The 26,371-nt window shown below is 38.5% G+C and overlaps 1 protein-coding gene across 1 annotated transcript in view; it reads left to right on the top strand.

The window, feature by feature from the left end:
* Positions 1-26,371, top strand: part of LOC115764428 (probable serine/threonine-protein kinase mkcB) — a 68,342-nt gene that overhangs the window by 12,035 nt on the left and 29,936 nt on the right. Inside the window, exon 2 of the mRNA XM_030707429.1 lies at positions 3,039-3,091. The gene's annotated coding sequence lies outside the window, so the exon portion shown is untranslated. The remainder of the gene's footprint in view (positions 1-3,038; positions 3,092-26,371) is intronic.

The raw sequence follows: 26,371 nt of genomic DNA on the forward strand, positions 1-26,371 counted from the left end.
TATATATATATACACATAAATACGCATTAGTTGAATGTGTCATCTATTTTATTTCAGTTGTTGTTCTTATTTGTACATTTGTTTATATTATTTCAAAGAAAAGTGTGCAGCTTAAATCCATTTTGATGAATGTGCAAGTTCCTATTAAATGAGTATCGGGTACCCAACAAGTGTTCACGTAACTTTTGCGACCACAGACTGGTACAGGGTATATCCAAGCTGTTTATCTAGCGATTGTTTATCAATGCACGTGAACTAGTTAATGTGCAATTTTTCCTGTGTAGCTCTTGGGTGAAATTCCGGTCTAGTCCATTTACTTGATAAATTAGCTGAAGCAGTTTTAAGACAAGTAAAATGCACACATGCAACCATATGCTTGGACATATGTGCGAGTTTCTGTGTGTGTGTGTGTGTGTGTGTGTGTGTGTGTGTGTGTGTGTGTGTGTGTGTGTGTGTGTGTGTGTGTGTGTGTGTGTGTGTGTGTGTGTGTGTGTGTGTGTGTGTGTGTGTGTGTGTGTGTGTGTGTGTGTGTGTGTGTGTGTGTGTGTGTGTGTGTGTGTGTGTGTGTGTGTGTGTGTGTGTGTGTGTGTGTGTGTGTGTGTGTGTGTGTGTGTGTGTGTGTGTGTGTGTGTGTGTGTGTGTGTGTGTGTATATTTGAGTGTATTTTAGTATAGCAAAATGGGTTTGCGCACTTAATTGACTGTGAAATGTGCAATCTTCAAGTTAATAATCGGCCAAGAAATGCGTTTGTGTGTGTGTGTGCGTGTGTATGGGGCTCAAAACAAGCGTAACAAGCATTAGGGACAATAACAACAAGCATTAAACTAATATAACAAGTGTACACATTAGTATTTAGTAGTAGTTACACGAAATACGAACAATCCGAATAAAACAATAGCAAATGTATTGAGTTGGCAACTAGACCAAGAACAATGTGGCGTATGCGCAACGTTGCAAAAACAATAAGTAAACAAGTTATGTACAACAAACTAAACACCAACAGCAACAACATCAGCAACAACAAAAACAAGAACAACCTGATCAACAACAACAATTACTGCAAATGCTCATCAGTGAAGCGCAAACGCCAACTACTCGAAATGGGATACAAAACTAAAGCCAATGGACGCAACAGCCGTTTTGTTGTTGTATTTGTTGTTTTCTTGTTTATACATACCACATACACACATACACATTCAAACAGACACACACACACACATTCATGCAATCATTTTGAAACAACATCTGAGGGAGCAGTAACATCACAAAGTCCGACGACCGCTTCGGCTCAATTATATGTATATAAAAATATAATATGGGCCTTTTGTTTTGGACTTGAAATTGGTATAGTCGGAGTGAAAAAAGTGGAAGAGAAACAGACAGAGCGACAGACAGGCAGACATTGGATGGAGCCTCAGTTGTGATTCATAGCTCTATTGTTGGTATTTTTATTGTTGTGCTTTTTTTCAGTGACTGCAACAATTTGCTTGTGGCCAACGTTGTGTGAATCATTAACGTTATCAAAAAAAAAAAAAGAACTGTGCAACGTTTTTACAGGGCACGATAATCCATTAAACGGCAACGATGCTTAACAGAAAATAATAATATTACACAGATATTAGTCAATGAGGCAAACTGGTTTATCAGTTGGAAAATTGAGGATTTGCTTCAATCGAGTTTTATAAGAATAACAAAGTCTATGTGCATATAAATCAAAAGTAAAACAAGTGAGAGGTTCTAGTCGGGAGCTCCCGACTAGGCGATACCCTGAACCCTCTTCTTCCAACATTAAATGCATATATATATTCTATTTTAGAAGCTATATGTCAAGTTTGGTGACTCTAGCTCTTATTATTTACCAAAATTGCCCATTAAACAGGATATCGATATCGATTTTTATCGATTGCTTGGAAACGGAGAAAGTTATCGATTATCGGAAACAAGCTCGATCTGCGCAGGCACTAGGAGCACCTACATATTTCAAGTCTCTAGCTCTTATAGGTTCTGAGATCCTTGCGTTCATACATACGGACGGACGGACGGACGGACAGACAGACGGACATGGCTAGATCGACTCGGCTATTGATGCTCATCAAGAATATGTATACTTTATGGGGTCGGAGATGCTTCCTTCTGCCTGTTACATACATTTGGATTTTGCACAAATACAATCTACCCTTATATTTAATGGGTTCAGGGTATAAAAAATGACTCTGAATCGGTTGCAAAAAATCTAAAATTCTTGCGAAATAAGTGTTGATTAACGTTAAGCAGAGTTAGACCAGGTTAGAGAGAAAGCAAGAGTACGCGAGTTTGAGAAGGACGATTGATTGAAATGTTAAGCATGTAAAGCATATGGCTTGCATGTTTTCTTTTGCATTTTTTATTAATGAACATTGCTGATCGATTGTCTAGCTATATTTCAGAAGCTCCAAAATATGCTGTAATCTATTTGCCACTGTCGATGGCGCATGGGCTGACTGTTTGTGTGGAAATGCTTGGCCATAAATTAAAGCACTGCATTTGCGTATGTTGGCCATCGTCGCAGCTGCCAGGGTTGCCAGAGCTGTTGCCAGAGTTGTTGCTCCGCCCGCTGCTGCTCGGTTAAATTTATGTGCGGATTTTTATGGTTTCTTAAATTGTTGGCCCAACAAATGCCAGTCGGAAGCATATAGCAACGCAAGCTAGCAACACTTGCAGCATTATGCTGCGGTCCGAGGTCTACGTTAACTATTTGCATTTCATTTTCACAGCCCAGGTGCAAAGGTTGCCTCTTGAAGGCAATCTCTTTTTCAAGTCAATTGCGTTCCAGACCAACAAATATAGTTTAAAACAGCGCATTTTGCTTTTGGGCTAAAATGGAATGCTTTCAGTTTTGATTGATCTGGTTTCGGGCTTGACATGGAATGCATATGACAGCATTATTTTTAAAATTTAAATTACAATCGCTGATGAATTTGAACGGGCGATCTGCCGCTTGTTAGTCGCTCTCCATATTAAATGACTAATTTCGTTTTGTATTCTCTTTTCCTTTGCAGATATTATGCAGAACTCTGAACGGAAGCGAACCACAGCATCTTGGGACTGAGAGGTAAGTTCTATTAAAACTTGACTGTCTGCGGTCGCTGCAAGTTCTGTACTATATGTGCTATTTCCGCCTTTTTCAATTCAATTTAAGACTTTCTACCAACTAGACTATTATTTTTATTACTTGCTGTCGCCTTTGTAACTGTGTCCCACAAGTTGTACACCAAAAAAAGCGCAGTTCGAAGGGAACTCAAAAGCAAAAGGCAAAATCACAATTTCAAATGGCAATTTGAGCTGAAATCAATTTCCGCTTGGCTTTATGAACAAAACTATTTATTTGCTTTATTTGACGCTTTAAATTCAAATTGAATGCAGCAGCAGCAGCTGACTGCAGCAGTAGCAGCAGTTGACTGCAGTTCGCCAAATTTTTAGTGGCAGCTGCGTCGTCTCATCTTTTTGACATTTCGTGTTAATTTCTGAGCTGTTTCTTTGGCAAAGCGCCAATTTCTGCGGTCTGTGTTTACCTTTGCGACTTTGACTTGGACTCCAGCTTCTGCCTGCGCCAGCCTTTAATTGTGTTGACAAATGCCCAAAAATGACAAAAAAAGTATATATACGACTGTATATATATATATATGAAATTCTGGACACGTACCCAAATTAGCGTAAAATCAACTAAAGGCAAAACGGCAGACGCCAGCTGCGGCTATGCACTGCTGGGCAGTGAGTGTGGTCTGGCAAGGGGGGGTGGGGTGTGCTAAAGAAAATCACCTGCTATTGAGCTTTCTGCTTTCCTTTTGCTTATATTTTCCGGCCCAAATGCTTTTCGCAATTTGTATTTGACATTTACAAACGGTTTTTAGTTCTTGTTTGTGACTGTGTGTTTTTGATGTAATTATGGAAAGCCTGAAAATGGCGCACTTTTGATTAATGTGAAACAACTCAAAAATTACCGACACATGTCAAATTTGGAAAGCTTGTTGTCTGCCAAAGTGCTCAAGTTATGCGAAAGCATTAAATGGTTAAAATGTGAGTCTCCAACAGGTGGCTTGTCATACCGTTAACTATGCTGGCAATGTGCCGTGGACCCAACAATAGGTCGTTAAAGTCTTCTTATTTAATGAGCCTGTAATATATAACCCATGTCCATCAAAGGCATTGTTAAAAATGCCGAAGAATTAATACCCTTGCGTTCATATGTATGGCATACGGCTTTGCAGATATGCGAGGAGAATTGTGTAGAGTTTTCTCACTATATAGACCTATATGCTACATATGAGAACTCGGAAATACAAAGTTATGTTACAATATCCTCAATAATTCGAATTCCGAACTCCGAATTCCATTTATCAACTGCCTACAATAAGTAGAAGGTTTCATGACAATAGCTTTAGGACTGGAAGCTATATAAACTACGCCTGCTCAAGAATATAGTATACACTTTATGTTGTCATAATGTTGCCTTTAAGGTGTTGCACATTCTATGTATTGCATTGTAGATGTTTAATTTTGTTTTCCATTCGTTTCCACAAGCTGCATTAGATCACGGAAGTGAACTGCAGACACTTGGTGCCCTTCATGATGTGGCAACGTTGTCCCTGGCACTGCCCCTGGCAGTGCCGTTTTAGTTGGTGCACAGCTTCCATTCGAAAGTGCAGCAACCTACGCGGCAGTTCAGTTTGGTTTTTTCATTAATTTTTATAGTTTGGCCAACCGGCTGGCGAGCACGGAAAGTACGTGCACAGTTTTCCCATTTTCACAACAAGCGACGTCGTCGCTCGCTCATGGCTCTATGTAAGGCCAAAAGCGAGAAACCGAGAAACCGAGAAGCTGAGAAACCAGTTCAAAATGCATTTTCGCGCCGTGTCGGCTGCATAAATACAACCAAAATCAGACAAACGGCCAAACGACCGAAAAGACCAAAGCAATACAAAGCCAAGTCAACCGGCCGACCGATCCATGACTGACTATCCGCAGCTCTTCATATGGAAGTGTATACTCTCCCCAACAGTTGATGGTTGATTTTATTCAACATTCGACAAATAAATAAGTCAACTATTTATATAATATTCAAGGCAGCGAATACTCTTATTTGTATATATACGACATTTTGGGGAGGGGGTACTCGATTTTAAGGAATTAAAACCATATCACTCGGTGGAAAGTAGGTGGATTTGAGGTTTAATTTTCGTGCAATTGACTTTAAGTTTGTTTTGAAAGCTTTACAGAACGAAGAAAAGAAATCAATACTCAAATTTTCGATGGCGAAAAAGTAATTTTTCAGCAACAGAAAATGAAAGGCATTCAATATGCTGGGTTGAGACTACTTGTGCAGGGTATCTGCTGGTCAAGCACACTCGACTAGAGCATTCTTACATTGGTTATGGCGCGCGTTTTGCTGTTTTTGTATTTGGTGTGGCTGCCTTCATTTCTTTTCCATAGCAATTTACCAAATATGTACCTTTCACTTTGAAAATCGTAAAATGTCACAAACTGTTCAATAAAAACACAAATGACAATAAAAATGCGATAAAAAAAGGCAACCAGCAACCGCAGTTACAACAAAAACAAAAACCAAAAAAAGCACAAAAACACAAAAACAATGCAAGCAATTGCATAAATTAATGTAAATTTATGCGAAAAATTACAACAGCAACAACTACAGTTACAACAACAAGTAGAGAGCAGAGTAACGTTTGAACAACGAGTTGTGTGTTTCACATAACAGAGCTTTCGGTGCACGAGGAGGATGGGTTGTTTGCTGAAAGTGTGTTCGCTGGGAGGGAGGGGGAGGGGTTCCGCCCGGAGGCATCGGAGTTGTACGTGCAACTCGAACAGGCAACAAAAGTGGGAAGAGCTATAGATATAGCTATCAGTTCATTAGCACTGCCGCAATTATTCCCATATATAAAAAACTAGCGTATATAACCCGGCCTTGTCCGGGCTTCAAATGCAAAATCTTGATATAGCAATATCTACTTAATTCAATAATAATGGGCATGAAGTTTTTTAGATGCAAAACAACGGAAGTTTTATACAAAAGTTTTCAGCGCATTTTCCGAGCTTGGATTTTCCCAAACTCTTAAAAGTACGTATTCATTACCTTCGTTTTTCCACATAGGAGCGTAGTCTTTGCGGAATACGTGAACATGTTATGATCACAAAGATCATTTCCACTAATTTCCCACACTTGCGAGTGGAATCGTTGCAAACCGGGTCACAGTGTGGATTTAAATATATGAAGACAATATTTTTATGCGTTAACTCATGTTTCTTTATATATATACATATGTGTATGTGTGAAATCTACGTCAAAAACGTGTTTGAAATTGCCTTAAAAGGGTCAACACTTTTGTTGAGTTGTTTTTATTTTTAGTGTTTTCCACCTCTTCAATGAGAAACATTTCCTAACACTCAACTCGATATGAATCTAAGCTGGGAAACGCATTTTCTATTTGCATATTTTGACGTTTTCGTTTTTATGATATTTAAATGCAGGGCTCGACGAAGAAGAAACAACTTTAAAGTTTATAAACATAAAAAGCCACATCTTTGCGTTTTATCTGCGTTTCGGTCATTTAAGCAGCTTAGCTTTGCTAACTAGTTGGTTATATAAAATGAATATTTGGAAATGTTTTCCTCTTACATAAATGGCGTGAGAAACGTGTAAAGCCAAGTGGGTGCCATAAAATTGATTTGACTAAGACCTTCGAGTTTCGCACATTTGCTGCGTTTTATTAATTTAATTAAACTTTTATTTATTGCCGACTATAGAACTTTGTCCATACTCTTTGCTCTATAGATAAATTAAATCACAATTCTCAAAAGTTACCTATGCATTTCGAAAAGAACTGATAAAACAAGTAAGTGTGCTTTACTGGGAAATGCCCGACTAGTAGATACCCTGACACGTACCCCACCGCTAGGCTGCCGTTAACTATAACTTCGGTCTTTATAGTCCGATCTTCAAAAACTCAATCCATTTTGAGGGGAACGGGAGGATGTATACAAAAAGTGCATAACGCCCAAGAACCTGTACATTGTGTAATATACGAGAATATATGTTTTAAGCTTCAAGTCTTTAGCTTTTGCAGTTTCCGAGATCGCGATTGAGTTCATAGAGCCGGACAGACAGACATGCTTAGATCGATTCAGCTCGTCGTCACGTCCATATACTCAAAATCATTATACCTTTTTTGACAATATTCAATATGTTGCAGGGTGTAAACATTTTGAAGACAAGTTGCTGCAGTTGCCAATACCATTGCTGTCTGCTAGCTGACGACTATTGTGGGTCACAAATCACGTAAACCAAATACTCAGTCACACACACCTGCACACATCCATATATGTCTATATATGTATATATGCGTAGAATAGCTATAGTCTCTATAGTTTAGAGTCTACGGCACTGCTCTTGCGGCCTGTCAACTCAATCACTGCGCAAAGTAATTCTGAGTCATAAAAGCAACGACGCATCGGCAGCGACATCGACGGCGACGGCAACAGCGACAGCGACGGCGACGCTGGCAACGAGTGCAGTTGGCAATTTTATGCTGGCACACTTGGACGGCAACCGGGGCAATAAAAATGACACATGGAGTGTGCCATGAATCTGCAAAGTAAATAAACTCCAAGATATGCACACACTGCAGACCTATCAAGCGGTAGGCAGTGGGCGGTGGGGCGCGCCAAGGCATACTCCAAAGTCAAATTGCATTTGAGCGTCTCAAAAGACGTCTCGAGATTTGTGCATAAGTGTTATTCAAGTCGCTCTCTTTAGTGGGCCAAAAGGGCACAGCAAACAAGTAAAAGTGCTCCAGTTGCAACTGCTCGACTAGGAGATACCCTCAAGTTAGCGCAAAACTGCCCTTATATCTGTTGAATGCAGTCTAGAATATATTACGTCGCTGCCTATAGTCCGATCCTTATGAAATTTGGGTCGCAAATATGGCAAACAATCTTTATTTATCTTTAAGCATACATATTTTTCCAACTTTGGTATTAGGAATAGCGAAAGTTTTTCAAGGAACAATATGTTGTTAATATGTGTATACTTGACGAGAACGTACATACCAAGCATTGTGAGTCTAGCTCAAAATTGATATTTATGGAGATTTTTTAAGTGATATATCGAAGAACATGAAAAAATCTTAATGCGTATGGCATCTATATACTGACGCACATGGCTCGTTATTCCGATCAAGAATATGCATATACGAATATGCTTTTTACATACATATGCACAAAGTCATTATACCCTTTCCGCGCATTTTCAATGCGTTTAGGGTATAAAAAAGCGGCATCGAACGATGTTATCAGCCCCACGGGCAATTATTGCTGCATAAGCAGAAATTTCATTGCACTTGCGGCGCCGCTGCTGGAAGCACTTTGGCAGTTGTCCATCGTGTGATTGATTGCCAACAGCTGCAGGTGGATTCATCTTTATCGCCGTGTATTGCAAAATGTCAATTATAAGCAGCAGTTATCAGTCAGTTTGTGTGTGCAGTGCACAGTAAAATAGTATAGGGCTTAGTTTAGTTTAGTTGCATTGATTAATATAACTTCACCATAACCAAGTTACATATTCAAAAGATATGTATGCAGAGCTCGAGTATATAAGTAGTTTATAAAAATACTGGCTTGAACAAAACTTTGTCTCACTGACAGAATGTGCAAATTTGTAATATTCATCGGGCTCTCATAATGCCAGTGAATATGTGAAACAGTAAAGTTAAGCCCGTCTGTTTGCCAACTTCGGAAATGTGAAATGAAAAACGAAATGCAATTAAGTTGCGCCAGTGAAAACTGAAAAATATTCAATCCCTTATTCATTTGGCAGCAGTTATGCAACAGTTTTTATACCCTAAACCCATTGAAAATGGATAAAGAGGGGTATATGGTTTGCTGTGGAAATTGATGCAACAGGCAGAGGCAGAATCAAGCAAATCCCATACCATACAATATATGTATATGCATATATATTTTTAGTCGGGTCGACGAGCTAGGACGATCTGGCCATGTCCCTCTGGAAACTACAATCGCGGCAGACTTGCATTTTGAATAATATATTGCTCTTAAAGAATATAATGTGTGATATATATTATATATAAATTATAAAACGAGCATGTCTTTTCTTTCGGTATTTACCCTATTAAGATAGGACTACAAACAGGCGAGTTATTGAAGATAGTCGGGGGCCTATAGAAGAGGAAGCGCAGCTACTTCATAAACGGCGGGCCAGCTTGTGTGTGTGTGTGTGTGTGTGTGTGTGTGATCATATGTATATACATATGTGTATTTTTGTTTGCATTGGCAGCTTGCCGCCAGGTTCAGGGTATCTGCAAGTCGTGCATTTCCGACCAAAGCACTCTAACTTGTTTTTATTGTTTTACACTTGCTTTTGTTAGTGTGTGGGTATGTTTTGCTGCTGCAGTTATTGTTGTTTGTTTTGGGTTTTTCACCTGTGCGACAGACAAGTCCAAAATGATTATGGAAAATAAAATTTCAATTGGAAATGCACATGCAACAATCACAACAACAACTCTCAACTGGGCAACTGGACAACCTTCGAGTTGTTTTTGTCTGCCGCCCCTTTTATGGGCAATTTTTTTTTTTTTTGGGACTCGACGATTTAACGTTCAGCAATACAGAGCGATATAAACGAAATGCGGCGGAACAAAGGAAACTTCAATCCCATAAGAGTCGATGCCCAATTCGACTTTAACTTTAACTGAGTACGGCGATTGATTGGCGAACTTGACTTATGCAACGAGCACACGTTGTAATTGCGCCCTTTGATCGCTATATAACCTTGTTGGTAACGATATGGCCTTGGATTGGACCTGATTGAACTGAACTGGATGGATGCATGCGTGCGTCGTAAACTGAATTTGTAAACTCAATTGAATGTCATTTACCAGAGCTGAGACTTGACCATACCGTGCCAGGCATTAAAGGCAGCTCCAAAAGCCTTTAAACAAACAAGTTCATTAATCAAAAGGGCGAGGGCGGCAAATTGTTGACGGCGATGACGGCACACAAGTGATGAAAAAAAAAGAGGCAGATTTGAAAAGGTATGAAGGACAGATAACTCGATTTGTATCTCAAATTTGAGGATGAATTGTGCACGTGTTGTGTATGTGTGTGTGTTGTGTGTGTGTGTGTAATCGTTGTTAGCCAAATCAACCAAATTTATACCCAAAATCAAAAGCAAATCATTAAAAGAAAATGCAAACACAATAGTTAATTGTATTATTTTTAATGAATTTCTTTGCAACCCAACGAAGAGATGTAGAGATGTGGTCATTTTTGACCCATGTCTATATACGCATCTTGGGGTAAGATTTGGACATGAATTTCGACTAAAAAATCGGTGTTGAGATTTGAATGCCAGATTAATCTAGAGGGAAAACCATGAAGAAAAGGCCAAGCTTCGTGAAAATCGGATGAGATTTGACCGAGTTATGGGGGTGGTAATTTTTGACCCATGTCTATAGACGAATCTTGGGGTAAGATTTGGGCATGAATTTCGACTAAAAAATCGGTGTTCAGATTTGAATGCCAGATTAATCTAGAGGCAAAACCATGAAGAAAAAGCCAAACTTCGTGAAAATCGGATGAGATTTGGCCGAGATATGGGGGTGTTACATTTCGACCCATGGTTATAGACGAAAATTGGGGTAAGATTTGGGCATGAATTTCGACTAAAAAATCGGTGTCGAGATTTGAATGCCAGATTAATCTAGAGGGAAAACCATGAAGAAAAAGCCAAACTTCGTGAAAATCGGATGAGATTTGACCGAGTTATGGGGGTGGTAATTTTTGACCCATGTCTATATACGAATCTTGGGGTAAGATTTGGACATGAATTTCGACTAAAAAATCGGTGTCGAGATTTGAATGCCAGATTAATCTAGAGGGAAAACCATGAAGAAAAAGCCAAACTTCGTGAAAATCGGATGAGATTTGACCGAGTTATGGGGGTGGTAATTTTTGACCCATGTCTATATACGAATCTTGGGGTAAGATTTGGACATGAATTTCGACTAAAAAATCGGTGTCGAGATTTGAATGCCAGATTAATCTAGAGGGAAAACCATGAAGAAAAAGCCAAACTTCGTGAAAATCGGATGAGATTTGGCCGAGATATGGGGGTGTTACATTTTGACCCATGGTTATAGACGAAAATTGGGGTAAGATTTGGGCATGAATTTCGACTAAAAAATCGGTGTCGAGATTTGAATGCCAGATTAATCTAGAGGGAAAACCATGAAGAAAAAGCCAAACTTCGTGAAAATCGGATGAGATTTGACCGAGTTATGGGGGTGGTAATTTTTGACCCATGTCTATATACGAATCTTGGGGTAAGATTTGGACATGAATTTCGACTAAAAAATCGGTGTCGAGATTTGAATGCCAGATTAATCTAGAGGGAAAACCATGAAGAAAAAGCCAAACTTCGTGAAAATCGGATGAGATTTGGCCGAGATATGGGGGTGTTACATTTTGACCCATGTCTATAGACGAAAATTGGGGTAAGATTTGGACATGAATTTCGACTAAAAAATCGGTGTCGAGATTTGAATGCCAGATTAATCTAGAGGGAAAACCATGAAGAAAAAGCCAAACTTCGTGAAAGTCGGATGAGATTTGACCGAGTTATGGGGGTGGTAATTTTTGACCCATGTCTATATACGAATCTTGGGGTAAGATTTGGACATGAATTTCGAATAAAAAATCGGTGTCGAGATTTGAATGCCAGATTAATCTAGAGGGAAAACCATGAAGAAAAAGCCAAACTTCGTGAAAATCGGATGAGATTTGACCGAGTTATGGGGGTGGTAATTTTTGACCCATGTCTATATACGAGTCTTGGGGTAAGATTCGGACATGCATTTCGACTAATCGGTATTTGAGAAATTTGAAATCAGTTGAAATTTTATAATCTTGGGATTAGAGTTCTTCACGTTCTTCACACATATTTTGGTTATTTTATCTCCGATTTGCTTTGATTCAGCTTCAACTAAATTTGTAAAAATAGATTTGAGACTTGTTCCACTTTTTTTCTTATATATGTATTTTTATTTGACTTATTCACTTATTCAGAGGTTGACTTTGGTCTAATTCACTTCAAACTTATTTTCAATAGTCAATGTGCTAAATAAGTTAATACGTGTTTTACTAATTTGATGAAAAATTCTTGTAAGATACTTTTACGGCACAATTGGGTGGAAAATGGGAGTCAAGGTTGCATGTGCGGCAGTTACGTTCTTCTTATTGTTTTTATTTTAATATTTTTCCCTCGAAAAAGTAAGAAAACACGAATCTACTTTGTACTCAGAGAGTATATCTTATTTACTCTTATTAGTGCAGAGTATATAAACGCAAGAGACAAATCCTCTACTGATAACACAAAGCTCAAAAATTTTCCACGATGTTGCTGGCGCTGGCCTAAACTGAGTCCCAATTGGGACAACACTGAGAAATTGTGCACTCGTAATTAGGCAAATACACAGAAAAAGCTAAAGTGTCTTTGTAACAAAAAAAAAAAAAAAAGAAAAAACAGAATAAAAAGGAATAAAAAAAGTCTTTAAATAATTAAAAACATAAATTTTCTAAGAGATAAAAGCATGAGGTAAAGTAACGCAAATAAAAAATGCAAATGAACAGTTGGAGAACAGGTAGCTCTGTTGATTTTCTCACGAAGTTCGTGTATTTTATTGCGGAGGCGTGTGACAATGCTGGCCTGGAAATGATCAGCAAAGAGAAGGAATCACGAGATGTGACTCTTCAAGTGCTGCAGGTGATGCTCAAAGAGGAATCTATTCTGTATATTGAGGTCAAGCACTTGTCAAATACATCTGTTTTGAGCTGTTATTAAAGTGTGAAGTATTTAGCGGTCGGTTCGACTCGACTGCAACATTCTTACGTGTTATATCTGTCATATGTCTAGGGTATTTAATGTTCGGCCATAACATTTTCATTGGTCTGTTTTGAAATTTAAATGTTACAATAATTTGTTTTGTGCTCGACCAACTTCTTTGTAGCACTCGCATGCTCAGCTTTCATTCGTGTGACCCAATTTGAAGTGCAGACTGTAACAACAACAACAACAGCAAGAAACATGACTTGATGCCGTTTTATACGCTGAAGCCATTTTAAATGGGTAAATAGGGTATAATCGCTTTTGTGCCAATGTATGTAACAGGCAGAAGGAGGCTGCTCAAACCCCACAAACTATATAGATATATTCTTGATCAGGCGATTTTATCTAGTTATGCCTGTAAGTCTATCCCTTAAATGTAAAATTGCATTGATCCCAAAAGCTATAGAAGTTAGAGACATCGACATCCATTTTTTTTTTTTTTTGATCATATCATGAGTAAAGACGCCAAATTTGGAATGTAGGACTTATTTAGATTCCAAATATTTACCTTTGCCTCCCAAAAATGTACAAAACGCATTTGCAAGTATGGTCTTGGGCTTTGGTATATTTATACGCATTTTATACCATATATATTTGCTTCGAAAATTTCATAAAGATCGGACAATAAACACCGAAGTTGTTTGGAAATAGAAGCACATTCTCTGCGTGAATTGCACGCTCATGCAGGGTATCTGGCAGTCGGGCACTTACGTCGAAAACACGCTTGTTTTGTTTCATGCGCTTTTAATTGATAGTTGCGCGCATTTGAAAAGTTCACAACAACTTGTTTATTCTGTGGGCTGTTAACCTTTGGCGAACAAACGCGTTATTAATTGTGGCTCTTAGTTATTAGTTGTTAGTTACGTAATTAGAGATACTCTAATCAATTTCATGTATGTCACATTTCCCTGACTGTGTATATGCCTTTTACGACATCAACCTGCCTATGATAAGGCATTTATTTAATTATTGCATTTTCGAGGCGCTTTAAACTTGATTTATATCTTGTTGGCATTTCTGTGTATATATATTTTGTTCATCTAAGTACGTATAATTATAATTCTTTAATTGCTATTTGTTATACTGTGCTTAGCTCTTTAGCTTCGCGTTGTTATTTGCAGAAATTAAAATTTTGTTATATGCACCTTTTTTTTACATTACTTTGCTTTCCCATGGTGCTGTTGTTGTTGTTGTTTCTGTTGTTCACTTGGCTAAATTAAAATATACTTAACGGTGCTTTGCATTTTGCCTTTTGGATAAGCGCTGAGAAAATGCCAACGACCTATGAAAACTCACAGCAATAGAAGTCAAAGCAAATGGTCGATTTTGGAATACCCTTTAGAGGGCGAAATAACAACACAGACCTTTTCAGTTTTAAACTAATGCTATGAGATTAGCGACTAGTTCTGGAATTTCCGGTATGCCAAGTTGTGAATTTTAGCTGAACGCAATTATTTAACATTAGCCTTTCCCAAATTTATGCAACTTTCGCGTTAGATTCCAGTTAAACTTTAATACAGATAAATCTTACATAATCTGTTGTTACATTTTGGTCGAAAATTGAAAATCGTAAGCCTTAAGCTTTTTTTTCATAGGCTTAGATGGACATACATATATATGTTTTTGTTATATATATAGATATTGATTTATGTTAGTATTAAAGAAGGTTGCATATAACTTAAAATTCCAAAGATACAAAGTTATCTACAAAATGTATCTGCAAAATATTTCGAAAATCGTCATTTTAAAAGAGATTAGAACAGTTTTTATTTGTAAACAGATAAATAACTAGATATATATTGAAAGTAGCTTAGTACGATAAATATATTTAAATATCGTCAGACATAAATATAACTATATATCGATTCCGATATGCATATACTTATAAGGATATGGCTAAAGTTTGTTCATATAGTTTGTAGGGTATACCAGATTCGGTACATGAGCATCAGTAATAAGCCAGCAAAAAGAAGCAGCAACAGTTTTTTATAGCTTTTCTCACTGTGGCTTATATTGTTGTTGCTGTCTGCCTGCCTGCCTGTCTGTCGGTCTCTCTGTCTGTCTGTCTGTCTGTCTGTCTGTCTGCCTGTTTGCCGGTCTGTCGTTTCGCAAACTTTGCAGCATAGGCCTTTTAAATACCTACAGTAAAAACAATTTATGACGTCGAGCACAAAATTTATAACAGCAACAACGAACACACAACAGCAATAACAATAACTGCAAGGAAAATCAGCAAAAAAATAATAAAGAAGCAGAAGTCAAATGGCTGCCGTAGCTGGCAATTAAATGCACATGTGTTGGTAGCCAGTCGTAGCCTCAGCTCAGCTCGGTCCCCAACGATCGGTGAGGCAGTGTATAATATACTCTAACCTATATGTTAACACACACACACACAAACACACACATGTGCCAGAGCATATGTATATCTATAAAAAATACGTATATATGAACTCAACAGAAAACGAGCAGAGGAAATACCCTAACAGTCAGCAACAGCAACAACAACAGCAACAATAGCCAACCAGCTGCTGCTCTTCTCAATGAACTTTGCATGCACTTAATTGCTCACGTTGCCAACAAGAAAAACAAACCACAACAACAAGAAGAACAACAACAAATACAACAAAAACAAATACTTACAGCAGCAACTGCTGTCTGTCTGATGGCAAAATTAAATTTGATTTAAAGCAACCAAATGCATTACATAAAGCCAGTTAGAGTGAGACCCAATTTAATTACATAGATACCAACTACTGTTATACTGTAGAAATATAGATAGCTTTTCACTCTTACATATTTAGACTCTCTTCACAAGGTGCAAACGAGTATATTGGCTTCCACAGTGAATTGTGAACTCCTCTAAAGATCGACTTTCTGTAAAGATGAAGCCTCGTGCACATCCCTGTATTCCTATACAGACATATTGAAATAGACGGATCCTTATCGGGATGCATAACTTATTTATTTTTTGAATATATCCAATATATCTTTGAGTAGTTGACTTTCTTTTCTTGTCTCTATACATATGCAATTCTGACAGACTCAAGTGAGGTATTCAAATAATGAAAGACTTACCTAAGTTGGGTATCTGCTAGTCAAACACACAATCGCATTAGCTTTTCGCATGTTGAAGTACTGGAACTTAACGGCTTGCCTTTTGATACGCCCTTCACACAATTTCTGTAATTTCTTTAATTGAGTACGAACGACCTCACGTTGGTAACAAGCTAAATCTTATACTTAGATATATATTAAGTATCTAGGTTTATGCGACTAGCTGCACGGCAGAGAAAGGAGCTTGAGCGAAAATTACGAAAACTTAACAACGTGTGAAGAAGCCCACAACACAATGGAACTTACTTCTCATTTCCATTTATAATGCTCAAATGCTAGACCTACAATTTTAAAAGTTAATGCAATTCAATTGTAAAGCTAATGAAAAAGCCCTGCAATGTGTGATGATACCCTGAACACATAAAAATAGCTAATTTCATATTCGGCAAGTGTGAGAAAAGCTGGCATATCAGAAATCTTAAGCTATTAATATTTAGTCAGCACTATAAGTAATTACTGAAATACTTAGTAAGAATTATGCATAGAAAGACATTGATATTTATCGATAAATTATGAGAAATAACGACCATATATATTGCTCGCACTCGATAACTTTAAGTTACTGAAATGGGAGACAAATTCTTAAGTTCATCTAGAACATGTAAAAACTTTATTTTAAATAATTCAGAGACAAGAAATTTTCACATATATTTTAGTAGATTTAGTATTTTAGTAGCAAAATTGATATTAGCAGCAACTATCGATAACGACACACTGAAAGAATTATCGATATAAAAACGGATCTTAAGTTGTCTTAAAAACACAATTAATTAGTTACTTTTCAATGTTGCAATGGTTATGTCTTCCCATGCCCATGCCCAACTGTGGGAAATATTGCTTTAAGCTATTCTATAGAGTTTTTAATCATTCTTCCGAGCTTGTTTCGTTAGTTGGAGGCAATTGGAGGCAATTACGCGATTCTGCACAAAGCAAAGATTGAAAATGCGGCTTTGAGCCGCTCAGCTTTGCAATGGCTTGCGTAAAGTATCTCAACAATATATTCGTGATCCGCTTGCAACTTCATGCTGGCAGGCACTTACCAACTGTCCATTATTAACCACAAATCCGAGCCATAGGCAGCCAACCAACTGCAGGTTGCTTGACTTGCCGTTTTTGGTTGTTAGTGGCCACTTGCATCACATACCAACAACAACAGCCACAATAACAGCATTAAAAAAAAAAAACAACAACAACAGCAACAACAACCACATGATGTAGTTGCCAAAGAAAAGCGGCAGCAAAAGCGAAGCTGAAAAATTGATTAAAAGTTCTTGCAATGCGCAAACGGCATCAATTACCTGTTGCAGCTTGGCTGAGGTTTTTGGGTCTGGCTGCCAAGCGGCAGCAACAGCAGCATCAACAACAGCAACAACAGCACAAAAATGTGCCAGAAGAAGCAATGCCCACAACAACAAAGACAACAAAAATAACGCGGCAGGCAAAGTTAAATATGATTACAGCGCTTGGCTTTTAGTTTGAAGCATTTTTCAATATATGCGATAAAAAGAATCGTTGTTGCTGCTGCTGAAGTTGTTGTTGTTGTTGTTGTTGTCCTTACTGTTGCTGTTGGCAGAGGTAACTCCAGCAAGTTGCCGCCACTGTTGCATGGAATAATAATCAAGCAGAAATTGTGAATTTCGTGAGCTGTTCGTGCTTCTGACTGGGAACTGAGGCTGGGACTCAGCCAGTTAACTTGCGGGCTTGGCACAGCTAGAAGCCTTTGTATACCCTAACAACTCGGTCGAACCGCCAAGCATAGGCACCATAATCCGTGCCGTTCGATGCCAAACAAGACAAGAAAATTCGTTTCATTTTAGATCTGAATTTGCAGCCGAACGGATGGTAGGCAAGAAAACCAGCTTTCGCTCATTTTTCACTGTTACAGGTGGAAATTCCTCTCCTCCTTGTGCTATATAGTATACGATCAGTTATATATAATCAAATTAAAGGGCAGATTTCATCCGCAACTGCCGAAAATGGGTTTTATACAGCTTTTTGCTGGCTTTAAACTCCATAATTCTTGACGAAAATTCATTAAAATATGCTACACACTCGGAGAATTCACGCCGTGAGTGGGAAACTGAGGTCCTAAAATGGGGCCAACGTTGAATTCTCATAAATTCAGTTCATGTTTCGCTCTTTTCTTATAAAAATAATTTTCATATAAAATAATGAACTCGTGTCTCACTCATTTCCAAAATTTGATTCAAGGTGTCATTTGAGACGGGGGAACTCGTATATTTAAATCTTCCCACGGACGGGCAATGGGTGCTTAGGTGATGTCCAGGCAAGGTCAATTAATATTTTTTGTTTTGCTATATATATATATATATATATATATACGATCATATTTTATTCTAGAGCTCAAATCATATAACTACCTCTGTGTTGTTACAGTGTATGTCCCTTGGGAATACAAAGCTCTTCCTCTCGCTGTATGGTGTTACTCCTTTTTTTTTTGTGATTGATGATATTACATTTTCATCATTTTTCTTGTGTGTGATTCGTCGCTCAGTGTGTGTGTGTGGTGTGCGGTGTGTGGTGTGCTGTGTGTATATGTATGTGTTTGTGTGTATCTGGGTGCTGCAAAGAAAGCGCTTAATTGCTTTTGAATGCTTTCGTGAGCTGCATTGGACGCCGGCAGCCAAAGAAACAGACGACGACGGCGACCAAGTTAACCGAGTTGCTTGTTTGTAGAAGAAGAAGAAAGAAAAAAAATGAAGAAAAAACTGTAAAAATCATTAGGCCCAGGTCCAGACGCAGGCTGAGTGCAAGCCAAAACAAAAACAAGTATTAATGTTGCAGTCTGCAGTCGGGTGCAACCGACTGCGTTATATCCGCATAAAATCTAGTTTGCCCCTAAATATGTTCTTATATTCGATATGCTCGTTTTGGATCAATCTTTGGAGTAGCTTAATTCAAAATTTGGTAAAGTAAACATATATTCCAAGAGTTTTCCTTTAATAGCCAAAAAAAAAAAAATACCCCTTATATGCTGAACAAAATGAACTAATATACTCTTTTCAATGTGTGAGCAGAGCATTTCAAAAACGTTGCACAGGCGCTGTGGCTGCCGCCATAGTTGCTTTTATTGTTATTCTCCTTGTCTGTGGTGCAAAGTTTAGCATGCACTGTAGTTAAAATGTCAGCGCACTGCCACAACTGCATTTGTAGCTGCACAAGAAATAACTTTTAAGCTTAAATGCAAACTGTCAAGAACTAGCGAGCGATGAAATATTAGGACTAACATGACAAACAAAATAGATCAAAAGTCGTAGAAGTGAATGTATTTGTATACTCTGTGCAAATGCGATAGATTCAACTCGAGATGATGCATTTTTAATTAGGAAATAAAATCAACTCTTAATGTAATTCTAAGCACGTTTAACAAATCTCATATAAAATGGATTGTTACAAATTTGTTGTCCAGGTTCGAGCTTAGTATTATAAGTCGATGATAATAATAGAAGGAAATGGAATAGATGTTTGTGTGATTTTACACGTATTACGCATATAAAGATAGCAAATATTGGAGGCTATCAAATCTTAAGTAGAATTTAGCTAAGTATATTATTATTATTAGCATAAAAAAGAACAACATTCACGACTCTTTTATTTGGGCAGTTCCTTTATTTGGGCAGTTCTAAACTTTATTTAAATTGAAAGTAAACCAAGCTCCAACCGAAACCAATATTAAATTTTTTAAAAAATAATTTCGGATCAACAGTATGGAAGCCCTTAACGTGAAAAAGATAGTTCCCAGGTTGAGATTTTAAGAATTTATAAAATGTTTCATTTTGATATTTTAGATATAAAGCGAATAAAATTTAAATTTACAGCAAAATTTGTTTTTGTCTGCGGCCCACAGCTTTATTTCTACTTATTTATTTTTTAAGGTGCAACACAAAGAAAATTCCCTTCACATTTTGCAGCTTCAACATTTTCAGCTAGTACAGCTGCTGCAGCACTGCAGCACTGCAGGCTGCAGGTTGCAGGTTGCAGGTTGCACTTTGTTGCTGCTATCGGACGCTGCAGGCTGCAAGCATTTTCTGCTACATCATTAATGGCCAGTTTCTACAATAGGCACAGGTTTTTTTTCTCTCTCTCTTTTTTTTTTGGCTTTTGTTGCTTGTTTTCCGAGCTTCCTTCAAAGCGAAGCTGCTCAAACAGCAACAACAACAGCAACAACAGCAACAGGCTGCCGACAATGTTTATTGGTAGTTGTTGTTGTCCGTCTGTTTGTCTGCTTGGTTAGTTGTCTGGGCTGCAAGATTTTTTTTCCATTCCTGGAATTTAATCAAGGTGCATCTCCAAAGAAAAGGCCGCAAGCGTACAACAGCGCTGCCCAAATAGTTAAAGGGCAAACTAAATAAACATTGACTAATGTGACGACGTCGACGACGACAACAGCGACAATGGCAGGCAAGAGTGTTCTAGTCGAAACAGAACGACTGAGAGATACCCTGACACCCAGCTACGGCTATTGGCATTTTCTTTGCACGGCTTGAATTAGGATCCATTTGTGAATCTGAAACTTCGGATTACAACTCGGCTGTTTAGTTTGCTACGATTTTTCCAGATGTTAAAGATGACATGTGTGTGCTTTACTAGAATCCAACATGATATCTCGAACTCTGAAAGTCTCCGGTATATATGTATAAATTGTTATTTATTTTTTAAAATAAGCATACCCTTTCTATAGATTCAAAGTGATTACTGGGTATACATAGCGACAGCATGAGCGCCTTGCGCATAATGACGTGCCGATAATGAAAGAGCAAGTTGTTGCTGTTGTTGTTGTTGTTGCTGTCCTCTTGTTGTCGTGAAATCATTTTGTAGATGCGCGTGAGCGATAAAATTTCAACACCCCTATTAGAAGATATTCCCCCGTGTAGCAACAAAGTGCGCAAACTACTACACGAAAAGTAAAGTTTTAAGTAAAGTCTAGAGAGAACGTGTGCCTGGCCGTCCAGAAAATGTTGTACGTAAATGTTGCAAGTATGTAAGTGCGTTAGCAACGTATCTTGCGGTAGCAGCAACGATTTTATTATGAGACTCGAAGCGTAGGTTTTTGGCCAGCCGGGTTAAGAGTCGGTGCTGCGGGATAGTTGGATTAGCCCACCTGCACAGACTTTACCAGAAATTTCACACGCTCGAGATACGTTTCAGTTGCTGTATCTTTTGGTTTATTGTTTGGTTCTGTTTTACTCTATTCTGTTTTGTTTGGCTTTGCATTGTTTTCGGCAACAGCTGGCCGGGTGTTTCAACAAATCTTTTGCTTCTTCTTCTCCTTCTTCTTCTTCTACTGCTTTTACGTTTCTCGTTTTTGTATCTAATCAATTTGCTGGCACAATAGCGAGATGAACCGCCTGCAACGACAGCTGGCTGTGACTTTATTGTTTTGTATCTATCAGATACTTTGGCTGTGCCAGCCCGGCACACAGACGCTGCGCCCGAGGCGGCTAACAATTAAACACAAATTAAAGCAGCGCCTCCAAAATGTATCTGCTAGATATACACGCTCATAACCCATGCCCGCGCACCTCTATAGCCGGTCAGAAAGAGCCTGTTTGAAAGAGCGTCAAAGTTTAACTAATGAGCGCCATGTAGATAGATGTACATTTTCGTGTGTGCGTGTTGGCAGCTGCGCAGTGATTGCGGCTTTGTTTAGCTTTTTTTATACCCTGTTCCAGTTGAAACTGGTAAAGAAAAGAGTCTATTGAAGATTTGAAGATGCGTATAACAAAAGGAAGGAGAACCTATTAAATATTTATATATACAATTGTTTTTTCCTGATCAGCCTTAACCCAACTTTTGTGACCTTTCCCAAAATCGATAAGTATCAATTTAAGCTTCCTCTTTTTGTTTATTTTAGCAAATTTTGGCAGTTATAAGAGAGAGAGAGCTGGAGACCAAACATTGTGATACTTTTCCTCATTTTGTTAAGATAAATATAGAATTTAAAACAAAGTTTTTTAAGCAAATCTCGTAGGTTATGAGAACTACAGACATCATCTGTTATGTAGGTTCTCGTATATTCCCTCCAACTCCTCGGACAAAACACATTTTTCGTTAAAGGCGGAGAAATAATAAGCAAAGTTTTTGTTAACACTTAGGTAGGATGCCAAATGCAGGATTTGTTCTAGTCGGGCACTTTTGCCTGTTTTGCTTTGGTTTGCCTACCTGCGACCTGTGACAAGGGCATCTGTATCTGCAAATTGTGCATCTTATTGTTGTCTGGCAGGATCGTTTCGCAGACCGGTTTCAAGCATTACAAAGGCTTCAGATTCAGATTCATTCTCTTCTACTTCTCCTTCGCCTGCCACATCTTTTTGTCGGCTTGTTTATTTTTCTTGTTTTGCATCGATTTTTACTGCGTGTGTTTTTGATTTGTTAAATTTTACACCTGCTGCCCAAACAGACAGATACCGGTGCTGCATTAGCTGCACGGCCACAATAACCAAATATTGAATTATTATTTAAATGGCCGTCATGCAGATTGCAATTGTATCCCATTTATAAATGCATTCTTATTTTAATTGGAAATCGAAAATTGCCAATAATGCAGCACAGTTTATAATTGTAACATTTGTCTATGAAATATTTCGCGGCATCTATGTGTTTATTTTGTAAATGCGAATTGATAAAAAAAATATAAAAAAATCTTATATTCGATTATTTTTGTTGTTGTTTGTTGTCAATTTCACAAATTAATTATAATATTGTATTTTTATTTCAAATAAATATTTTACGAGCGATAATATGACCTTAAAGTACAGAAAAAATTATGAGCACGACTTTTTGAAAAAAAAAGCAAAAATATAACAAATACCTTGCCAAAGTTGAGCAAAAACGATGACTATTTTATTGTTATTATTGCCCTAAAGTCTGGGCCACATACCGAGGACTGCCGCATATACTTTATGTACCTGCTTCTTCTGGACACAGCTAAATCTATACCCTGATCAAAAATGTGTATACTTAATAAATGCACTAATTCCACACTTTGTGACAAAATTGGTATGTCCTTTGCTATGGGAAACATCGTTTAAGCTGGAAACAGTTTTAGGATACTGGCATTCGGTTTTTAACGGTTTCGCTTTGTATCTTGCTCCGAATTTTGAATCGGCTATTTCGGTTTAAATGTGATAAATAACAGTCATTTGCATTTGTTTGACTTTCTGTGCCAGTCTGTTGCACATAACTTCATTCCATGTTGGACGCATATTTTTTGTGTCCATATTTTTTTTTTTGTTTTGCCGTAGGCTGATGCATGCTGCAACCACTTCCCCGTGCCTGCCGCCCCTCATCCGCCAGGCTATTGCTTTGTGGTCATTTGTAAGCCACTCGACTCGTCCGGCTGCTCGGCATACTTTCTCGGTCTTTGTTGCCGCTTTGGCTAAAGTTTGGCTCATGTCGTTTTTTAATGCAGCTGCCGAAACTTTCGTTGCCTTGTTGCAAATTGTTTGTCAGTCGTCGTCAGTTGCTGTAATGGGAGGCCTGCAGCATTTTTTATGTGGCAGACGTGACAGGAAGTCGCCAGCAGTACCGCAAAAAACTACAACAACAGCAGCAACAACAACAACAGTAAAAACAATGTCAGCAACAACAAGTAAATGCAAAAGCCAAACGCAATGTACCAACAGCAAAGGCTGAAGGCCCCTACCTCCCATTCATCGTATATTACATGAGCTGAAAAACACTCGGATCCAATTTTGTGGAACTCCAAAATTGCAACAGACTCCATCCGGATGGGTCAAGAAATGCCAGAAAAGTTATTTTAACTGTGGTATAAAGTAATTCAATTTAATAATATGAAAGTGTAGCCAGGGCTGCAAACCGAACATATGCTTTCGTTGGGGTTTTTGGAAGGTTTTCTTTATACGGGCAGACGGACAATATGCACATGCATAGTCAACCGTCAGCGGCATCCTAAGGATAATGAATCCATATTGCTTTCAATTTTGAGCCCGTGTCTTTGCTGAATGCCTTTTGGCTAATTGTCGCAGTTACCGATCCGCTGCTAAGTGGACTTGCATCCTTGTTAGAAAACGCCCGCCTGCCCATGTTGCCTGCTAATGTTTCAACAATGGAGTGCCAATAAAAGACAAATGGGCTGTCAGTTTGCTCGAAAGTTAACTGGCTCCTTGTATACCCTGTACGTATTGAAAATGTATAAACGGTTAAGGGTTTATGCAAACAGATCCCATAAAGTATATATTCCTGATAGTATATGTTCTTGAGCAGGATGACGAGCCATGCCCTAGCCATGGCCTATTGCTATTTGGAGTTTTAGGCATAACTCAAAGAATTTTCTTATATATAGCGTCTTGGTCACATATATATAAACCAAGTTTGGTGCCTTATTTAAGTGCTTAAATTTTCAGGAGGATCGGACAATAAGCTCCGAAGTCATTCAAGATTGCATTTCCCATAGTGTAGGTCAAAGGGAAGGAGCACAGCAGCTGCTTAAAGTGTACAAATGCGTACAAATATGTTTTTTGGTGTATTTATATATATACATGGAAAGAAGATCGAATGTTTGTAAGTGGGGCATCCCCTAGTCGTGCACTTTGTCTGGAGTACGCTTACGTGATTTTTTTTTCCTTTCCGCAACAGACGCCTTCATGTCGTCAAAGCATTTGCCATATCTCTGACATCTTTTGTCTCATTAGCATTTTGCGTCAAACAGAATGACGCACATTCTGTATGCAACGGACGCACTTTGAACATGTGGCAGTGGTAAGGGCAGCGTCAAGGACAAAGCGAACCATGCTATGATGCTAGGAACAGTCAACTCCGCTCCCTGCATCCTGTTCCGAACCATCGTGGCCTACCCCATTGAGTTTGTCAAAGTCAGTGGCAAATTTTTTGCTGCCTTGTTTTCTACAGAATTTTTTTTTTTGCGTTACCAACTGCTCGTTTGCTGCTGCGGCGGCTACGTCAATTCTTGACGCAAATTACAAACTGTTGCATTCTGTGCCATCCCCATCATTCCATTCGCTCTGTCCTTTTTTAGTCGAGCACCAAATACCCCTCTCCACAATCAACGAAAGCCGTTTCTCACTGCCTCAATTTAACCATACCCTGTAGAAAATGGCTGACAAGGCGCCTTTATCCTTTGGTGTACAAGAATCAAATGGTCAGAAAAGCGCAACACCTACCCTACAAAATTGTTGTAATAATAAGCGGAATAATTAGAAAGTTGACTACAAGGGCTAACACAACACACAAAACACAGACCAAGGAGTACTGTGCGGAGCATCCAATATATAGTTCTTAGTTAGTTAGGATAGTTATAAAGTTTTGTATACTCTGAGCTTATTGAAAATGGGTGAACATGCAGAAGGAAGCATCTCCGACCCCATAAAGTATATATATTCTTGATCAGCATCAAAGGCCGAGTCGATCTAGCCATGTCCGTCTGTCTGTCCGTCCGTCCGTCCGTATGTATGAACGCAAGGATCTCAGAACCTATAAGAGCTACAGACTTGAAATTTTAGATGTAGGTGCTCCGAGTACCTGTGCAGATCGAGCTTGTTTCCGATAATCGATAACTCCGTTTCCAAGCAATCGATAAAAATCGCTATCGATATTCTGTTTTTTGGGCAATTTTGGTAAATAATAAGAGCTAGAATCACCAAACTTGACATATAGCTTCTAAAATAGAATATATATATGCATTTGATGTTGGAAGAAGAGGGTTCAGGGTATCCCCTAGTCGGGGGCTCCCGACTAGAACCTCTTACTTGTTTAATATTTGTGTTGTGTTGCGTTTTGTTATGTGCTTTTCATGGTTATTTTTCCATGTTATTTCTGGCGTTGTTTGCGTATTTGTCTGACGAGCTCCACATGCGAACGAATCTCGTTTGGTCGGTCAACGTCAGCGGGCGGGGGCGTGGTCGCCGTTGAGGGCGTTTGTCTGACCGGCGCTAGCTACAATATTAAAAATGATATGAAATCAACAGCCCGCCAGATGCACGCAAAGCTAGTAAAAGGGTTACTGGACCATAGCAACACAAGAAGGCCAAGCACTATATGAAAGGCAGCCTCAGACGAGCACCAGAAGCTGCGTAACATATAAAGGCAGAGCTGCAAAGCTGCTTTTGCGGATGTGTGCTCTTTTTTTTCTCCATGGATACGAATCTTTCGGAGTCCATGCTGGCGGAATGCCGTTACAAGCTGTAATTTACGGAATGCGTTTTACATATTCAGTTTTTTTTTGTTGTATTTTAATTTGGCAGTCGACAGTGTCGCTGACATGTCATTGAGTGCGTCTTTGAGCAAGACACAACTTATGAC

Source organism: Drosophila novamexicana, unplaced genomic scaffold (assembly GCF_003285875.2).
Source record: "Drosophila novamexicana strain 15010-1031.04,08,12 unplaced genomic scaffold, DnovRS2.1 tig00000820-arrow-pilon, whole genome shotgun sequence".
Taxonomy (NCBI): domain Eukaryota; kingdom Metazoa; phylum Arthropoda; class Insecta; order Diptera; family Drosophilidae; genus Drosophila; species Drosophila novamexicana.